Genomic DNA, 8,460 nt, shown 5'->3' with positions numbered 1-8,460 from the left:
AAAAAATTAATTTGAGTTCAGATATATTTGAAATACAAATTTGGTTTAATTTTAAAGCTATAATTCTTGTCACATTCTGTGGTTAATTTTACTGTGCTTATTAAAAATGTTCATTATTGTTTTCCACTCAGCTGTTTGAAAAGTATTTTCTTTGGGAAGGCACCTGATTGTAGAGAGTAGACCAATGTCTCGCAATGGATAGAAGGCTGTCACTGCCTAGTAGGACGATTCAGCAAGTGATCCCTCCTAGGTGATCTGTCCCTCTGGAAATAAGCCTACCTCTCCAAAGCTCTGCCGATTCAACACAGCATTTGTGAGGTACTTTAAGCTTCCTACATAATACTGTAACAGACACAAAACTTCTCAGGCTGGTAATTTTGTATTTAGCTGAAGCTTCACAATCATTTCTTCTCAACTAAAATGGACATGATTCAGTTCTGCTGGCATTCTACTGAACAACATGATACTGAGATTGAGGAACTTTTACAAGCTATTAACATGGGTGTTCTCTGAGCTGCCAAAATAAGTCACGAGCCAGCCAAGTGACCACTGAAGGGAAGATTAAGTAAAATTATTTAAGCAATACTTTTAAATTACATCACTGTTCATTTGAATGAAGGCCAAATAGATATAGGATACTCTGATCTTATACAAAAATTAGGTAAGATTCAAAATAAATTCACTAATTAGTAAAGTATCCCCTAAATGACTAATAATGAACTTTTAAAAGAGGGTTGTTGTTCGTACACCATCCTTTGGAGGGGTACACAACCAAATCCTCAGTGACTGCCAAATGATAATTTTTTTCCATGTAGGGATGTTAGAAAAAGACCCTCACCCCCCAAAAACCATATCCCCACCCCTAAGCTTCTGCTCCCCTTAGCCACCCTCTCAATTATACATTCTCCTTTTCTTGAAAGGCTGCTTTTGGCACCTGGGTAGCCTTCAGGCTAAATACTTCCAATGTGGCTCTGCCCAGTCTCATTTTAAAAATCAGCGATCCCAGGCAGGGGAAAAACAGCTGCAAAGCTCTCCACTTTTTCTCTGATGGTCTTGATAACACTCTGATACTTGGCATCCCCTGAAAGTTTCTCCTTGAATTCTTTCATGGTGGCCTGGGGACTGAGGTCTTTCTGAATCTGCAGAGTCAGCTCTATTCCTTCATGGATAAAATGAGCTACTTTGTAGAAATCTTTTTCTAGTAGTCCTCGGGAGGTCAGAGCTGGGGTTCCTAGTCTCAGCCCTCTGGGTCTTAATGCACTTTTGTCTCCTGGCCAGGTGTTCTTGTTACAAGCCATAGAAAAAGCTTCTAACACCTTCTCTGCTCTTCCTCCATCTGTGCCTTTGTTTTGTAGGTCCACGAGGATCAAGTGGTTGTCAGAACCACCTGTTACTATGTGGTGACCCAGATCTATCATGGCTGCTGACAGGGCCTTGCAGTTGGCAACCACCTGCTGCTGATAAGTCTTGAATTCAGGTGTCAAGGCTTGCTTCAGAGTTACTGCAGCTCCTGCAATGGTGTGGTTGTGGGGCCCTCCCTGCAGTCCTGGGAAGACAGCTGAATTAATGAGTGGCTCCAGTTTGCACATGGTCTCTTTGCCTGTTTTAGGGTCCACGCTGCACACTCCTTTCCTGTAGAAGATCATGCCAGCCCAGCAACCTCGAAGGGTTTTGTGGGTGGTGGTGGTCACCACATCTCAATGTTCAAAGGGGGAGGGGTTGACCCCAGTGGCCACCAGCCCACTGATGTGGGCCATGTCAACCATAAAATATGCCCCGTTATTGTCTGCAAATCTTCCACATGTAGGCATAGTCCAGGTTCCTGGAATAGAAGTTGATTCCTGCAATGATCAGCTTTGGGTGGAAGAGGTGGGTGTTTTCTTCTAGTCTGTCATAGTTGATATAGCCAGTATTTGGGTTTACCTTATAGGGCATAGACTCAAAAAAGATGGAGGTAGCAGAGACTTTCTTCTTATCTGTCATGAACCTGTGGGTGAGGTGACCCCCATTAGGCAGATCTAGAACCATAATCCTCCCATGTGGCTCCACCAGGGCTGTGTATACAGCAAAATTTGCAGGAGAACCTGAGTGTTTCTGAACATTGAACCCCCAGCTTTGTGGGTCCAGGACATAGACCTGGAGAGCCCTCTTCTGACACAGAATCTCCACTTCATCCACAAACTGGGTGCCACCATAATACCTTTGGCCTAGGAATCCTTCTGAATACTTATTATTCAAGCAAGAACCCAAGGCTTCCAGAACTGCTCAGCTTGCAAAATTCTCTGAAGCAATCAGTTCCAACCCAGTCTTTTGGCGATGATTTTCCTTCTTAATAATTGTATATACTTGCATGTCATTTTCTTACAGTTGTTGTGTCAATATATCTTTGTGGGCTTCCCAGAGGTTACCATTATGGTTCTCTCCATTGACTGTTGATACCATATTTCTGGGACAAGGAGTCCTGAGCCGGCACTAATCCACAAGTAGCAGCAGAACACCTGAGGGCAACCTTCTTCAGTCCAGGGATAAAGCTGTCCATCCACTAGTTGAAAATATTTTTGTCACTCTATTTTAATTTCTTTACATTTTCCCTACCTTTATTATCCACCCCCTCTTTCTCTCCTACACTTTTTTCACCAATTATTCTAATGAAGGAAAATAATCTAATAAAATAATTTCACTCTGAAATGGACTATCATTCAGTGATTTTTTACTTCAAAAAAAGAAATCTATAAGAGAGAAATAATTTGCACCCACTATAACATATTTACATAGTTGCTTCTTTCATAGAAATCCTGTGAGGCAGTATTTCCCAAGATTATTTTAGTAGCTAAAGTTATTTTCCTGTGTGCTAACCAAGAATTAAAAACTTTATGAAACTTGTCCATGGTTATATAGTTAGTAAATTCCAGAGATGACATTTGAACTCATATTTCCTGATTCCAAGGTCAGCTCTTTATCTAATTAGTTATATTGCCTCAAATTAAATGGAATTTCAGGAATTCATGCTACAAGAGCTTTGGTTGGTGGTTTTCCAGTAACTCTCTAGGATTACCATGTAAATGATCACCTAATACACTCTTATATAAGGCTAGCATTAGAGATAGTCTGTGTGTATTTATATGTGCTCACATGCACCTATTTTCATGAAAGCATGTGTGTTTTTCCTCCAAATATGGAGTATATAATTGTATTAAAGCTTTTATCCATTTTTGTCAGTAAATTCATGAACTGTATGTATGTTAAATATTGGCTGAGACTCTGTGAGCAAAAAATGCTGGACAAATCAGAATAGAAAATTTGACTATCATTTCATTATCTTTATATCTATTGAAAGGGCTGAGAGGCATGCTTTGTTTGCTACAGAATTCAGTATAAACTAGGATAGTTTTACTAGTTGCTTGAAACCTAAATTTTATGGCAAAAAATTACAGATTTTATGCTTCTCGGGAATTGCATTTCATCTAATAAGCTAAAAAAGTAATGTTTAATTGTCCTATATGGTATAGTCTACAGAGAGAAATAAAATCCAGTCATAATATGCATATATTAGCCATATGTAACATTTTAGTGCATTTAAACAAAAAGAAAATGTCGGATCACTTTATACTTTGTGAAAGTTTATAAGTATTTTATAGATTATAGCATAAAACAAAAGTTTTGTCTCTCACTCTTAGGTTAATTTTCTACCAAAAAAAAGCTTATTTATCCTAAGTTGATATGTTCTCTAATTAACTGACTGGGACCTGCCTTCTAGGAAATTTATAAATGTGCCATTATATCTGTGAGAAATAATTCATTTGCACACTTACTCTATTTCAGTCAGTATCAATCATTTTGACATGATTTCAAAGAGGTAGTGATTATAAATTTTTATATATATAGGGACCCAGAGCCATGAGCTGCAGATGATAAGATCACTTGTGTAATAGTAGGAAGCTAGCTAGAGGCACCCCATCATTGATTTTCTTAGTCATAGTGACCAAGCCCAGTGCAGCAGAGGTGACTCAATTACATGGAAAATCCTCCAATTTATTTTTTGTCTTTGTGCACCATTTTTTTTGTCCAATGTGATAAAGGGATCCTTTTATGACTGTTCAGTCAGAGCATATGCCCCATGCTTCTCCCAATATATGACTCCCCCAATGATATGTTATTTTTGGTCTTTGAGAGCAAGGTCTATCAGTTAATGAGATTCTGTATTTTAGCATCTCTTTTTTTCATATTTGGGTGTCAAACTGTATAATTATAAGGTCCTAGAAAGTAGGAGCCTTTCAGATAATGTGAAAGACATGTGGGTTATTTCATTAGAGGGGAACAAGTGCCCTTTAATAAAGTGTCATTGACTCAAAGCTCTGCATCAGTCTCTTTTATTGTAGGTTGGACAAATTTAATCTCCATTTATCAATTTTTGAGATTCAAATAAAAACTATCATTTGTTCAAACATTTGCTTTCAAATACTTTTAATCTTTTCCCCCAGTGGTTTGATTACTTATCTCAGTGTTTTATTTATTTATTTTAGGCTTCTTTTTTTGGTTTAAATATTGAGTTTTAAAATCTCTCCATCCATCTTACTCATCTACCCCACCTATTGAGAAGTAAAGCAATATAATATCAATTATACAAGTAAAATTATATAAAGCATATTTCCCTATTCACCTTATTTAAGAAAAAAGCCAGAAAAATGAAAAACAGAAAATTATATTTCAGTTTTTACTCAGAGTTTATCAATCCTCTCTCTGGAGCTAATTAGCATTTTCATCATGCATCCTTCAGAATTATCTGGGATTGCTGTATTTATAAAAATAGACAAGGGGAGGGAGGCAGAATCAAGATAGCAGAGTAAAAGTAGGGACTTCCTTGAGTTCTCCCCCAAACTCCTCCAACTATTAGTAAAAATGTCTCTAAACAAATTGTAGAGCAGCAGAACACAAAAAAATGATAGAGTGAAACAAATTTCCATCCCAGGACAACTTGTAAGGTCAACAGGAAAGGTCTGTTGTAGCAGGTTCAAATGTAGACGTAGTCCAGCACAAATTGAATCAGCATAGACCAGGCTCCAGTGAACCCAAAGCAGGCCCCAGGAGAATGAATCACTGGCAACTGTGGCAGTTTCCAGACTTATCCCACAAATATGAAAAACAACTTAGAAGGTCCAGAAAAAAAGGTCTGTCAGACCTGGGTGACAGAGAAGCATGGTCTGACCCCAACCTCAGGGCAGCAGTGGCTACTTCCAGAGCCCTTGGACCAAAGACAGTGGGAGGATCAAGAGGCTGATAAAAAGGCAATTGCAGGGATCTTTCCACTGGAACTAAGGGAGACTTCTCTGTGCTTTGATGAGGATCACAGTGCTGGGTGGTGGTCCTAGGGTGGGGAGGAGCAGTAGCATTACAGCCTTTGTGGAAGCAGTGAAGTGGGAATCCTCACGGTTTAAAGTCAGAAAAGAATGCCTATAGTCACTCATAGAAAAGAGCACAGGCCAAGAGAGGAGGAAACACCTGTCCTGAAGTCATTCCACTTTGTAAGAACTGAAAATTTATGATTCTTTAGAAGTAACTCTGAAAAGAGCTGGACAAAATCCCAGAAGCTTGGAGCAGCATGCTCTCTACACTGGGAGCAGAATCCTACTTTAACAGAGTTTAAAAATCAAGGGGTCAACTGGGAGAATGAGAAAACAGCGTGGAGGAAAAACATTCAGACCACAGAATTTTACTTTGGTGACAAAGATCAAAACATACAACTGGAAGAAGACAACACAGTTAAAGCTCCCACATCCAAAGGCTCCACAAAAAATATGAATTCATCTCAGTTCATGGAAGAGCTCAAAACGGATTTTGGAAATCAAGTAAAAGAAGTATAGGAAAAACCAGGAAGAGAAATGAGAATCAAACAAGAAAATCAAGAAAAACTAGTCAACAGCTTACTAATAGAGATGCTTCCCTCCCACCAAAAAAAAATTTCGAGGGAAAAGAATAACAGAAGTGGAAAATAGGTCCATGAAGCCAATAAGAGAAAAATACTTCAAAAAGTAGAATTGACCAAATGGAAAAAGAGGCCCAAAAGCTCACTGAAGAAAACAAATTCCTTAAAAATTAGAATGGTGCAAATGAAAGCAAATACCTCTATGAGAAATCAAGAAATTATAAAACAAATCCAAACGAAAGAAAAATAAACAGAAGAAAATGTGAAATACCTCATTGGAAAAAATCAACTGTTGTAGAAAATATATCCAGGAGAGATAATCTAAAATTTATTGGACTACCTGAAAACCATGATCAAGAAATGAGCTACACATCTTCTTTTGAGAAATTATCAAGGAAAACCACTTTGAGGTTCTGGAACCAGAGGGTAAAATAGAAATAGAGGGACTGTACCTATGATCTCCTGAAAGAGTTTACAAAATGAAAATTCCCAGGAATTTTATAGTCAAATGACACAATCCTCAGGTCAAGGAGAAAATATTGCAATCAGAAAGAAAGAAACAATTCAAGTCTTCTGCAAACACAATCAGAATAACACAAGATTTAGTAGCTTCTACATTAACGGATCTGAGGGTCTGGAAGATATTGTAGATGTGAAAGGACCTAGGATTAAAACCAAGAATCACCTACCCAAGCAAAACTGAGTATAATACTTCCAGGGAAAAATGGATTTTCTGGAAGATAACGGATTTTCAGACATTCTTGATTAAAAGAACAGAGATGAATAGAAAATTTGACTTTCAAAAACAATATGCAAGAGAAACAAGAAAAGGTTAAAAGCAAAGAGAAATCATAGGGGACTCGCATTGAACTTAAGTTGCACTGTTTACATTCCTACATAGAAAGATAGTATTTGTAACTCAGGAGAATAAAAGAGACAAGAAAAAAACTTTTGCAGTGGAAAGGAAAAGGTGGGAGGTAAGAGGGAATGAGTGAACCTTACTTTATCAGATTTGGCTTAAAGAGGGAATAATATACACTCTCAATTTAGTATGGAAATCTATTTTACCCTACAGGAAAGTATGGGGGAAAGAGCTGGGGGGGGATGAAAGAAGGGAGGGCAGATTGGGCAGGGGTAATCAGAAGCAAACAGCTTTGAGGAGGGACAGGGTCAAAGGAGAGAATAAAATAAATGGGGGGCAGGATAGGAAGGAGGGAATTATACTTAGTCTTTCACAACATGACTGTTATCTAAGTGTTTTTGCATGACTGAACATATATAACTCACATCAAAATGACTGCCTTCTTAATCAGAGTGGGTGGGGAGGGAGAGAGGGAGATAATTTGGGACTAAACATTTTAAAAACAAATTTTAAGAATTGTTTTTACATGCATCTAGGAAGTAAGATATATAGACAGTGGGGTATAGAAATTTATCTTTCCCTAAAGGAAAATAGAAGGGAAGAGTGTAAGAGAATGGGGATGGGGTGACAGAAGGGAGAGCAGATTTGGGGAAGCGGTAATCAGAATGCATGTTCTCTTGTTGTGGAGTGGTGGGAGAGATGGGGAGAAAATTCAAAAGGCAATATCTTGTGGAAATGACTGTTGTAAACTAAAACTAAGTAACTTCAAAAAAGAATAGCCAAATCTTTCACAGTTGATCTTCATCACAATATTTTTTTTATTGTGCACAATGTTTTCTTGGTTCTTCTCACTTCTCTTAAAATCAGTTAGTATGGATCTTGCCATCTTTTTCAGAAACTCTCCTTCTCATCAGTTTTTATAGCATAATAGTACTCCATCATAATCATATGTCACAACTTGTTATACTAAAGTGATGATTGTTATGAGCAGGGGAATTTAAGATTTTCCCTGCTCCTAGGTCCTTTGATAGGCTGAAGTAACTCTGAGAACCTTCCTTGATTTGAAAATATAATCTGCTCCCTAATAGCCTGAATGTGATCACCTGGAGCCTATGGCGGGAGGCTTGCTTTGTGATTTGGCAGTAGGTCAAGAGGGTTGTTAAATTCTCTGAGCCAGGACAAGGCTATATATACCCTGATGTGAGGCTTTGCTTTGGGGCCCACTTTAAGAAGTGTTGTATGATTTGACCAGATGAGACTCTGGGCAGCCTTTAAAACCCCCATCTTTGAAAACCCAGATGGTGGTGCTTCCCTCTCTGGTAACTGACTAGGCATGAATGTAGTAGTGAGTTGGAAGCCTGTCTGCTGATGTTTCTCTGTGTATATTTTTTGTCTGCCTCTGACCTCTGTATTCTCTGAAGTTCAGGGTGGTGATCTTTTTCCCCTGAACTAGGTAAATGACATGTTTGATTAAAGAAAGATTGTTAGCCCATTTTGAGTTGCTTTCCTTTAGAAAAGCAAATCTAAGAACCTGTATTGGCAGCCACCCTGGGAATGCTGGTGCTTGCTGCTACCATGAGCACCAATTTCCAATTCTTTGCCAACACAAAAAGAACTGCCACAAATATTTTTGTACATATGGGTCTTTTTCTTTGATCTTTTTGGTATATAGACC

The 8,460-nt window shown here is 38.2% G+C and overlaps 1 pseudogene; it reads right to left on the bottom strand.

The window, feature by feature from the left end:
• Nucleotides 1-904: 904 nt before the first annotated feature.
• Nucleotides 905-2,538, bottom strand: LOC138161010 (serine hydroxymethyltransferase, cytosolic pseudogene; annotated as a pseudogene).
• Between the last annotated feature and the right edge of the window lie 5,922 nt (nucleotides 2,539-8,460).

Source organism: Petaurus breviceps, unplaced genomic scaffold (assembly GCF_028583685.1).
Source record: "Petaurus breviceps papuanus isolate PSGF00001 unplaced genomic scaffold, PetGlider_PUasm1.0 183, whole genome shotgun sequence".
NCBI classification, from domain to species: domain Eukaryota; kingdom Metazoa; phylum Chordata; class Mammalia; order Diprotodontia; family Petauridae; genus Petaurus; species Petaurus breviceps.
The sequence above is the reverse complement of the archived record's forward strand: the minus strand, read 5'-3'. Positions and strand labels throughout refer to the sequence as shown.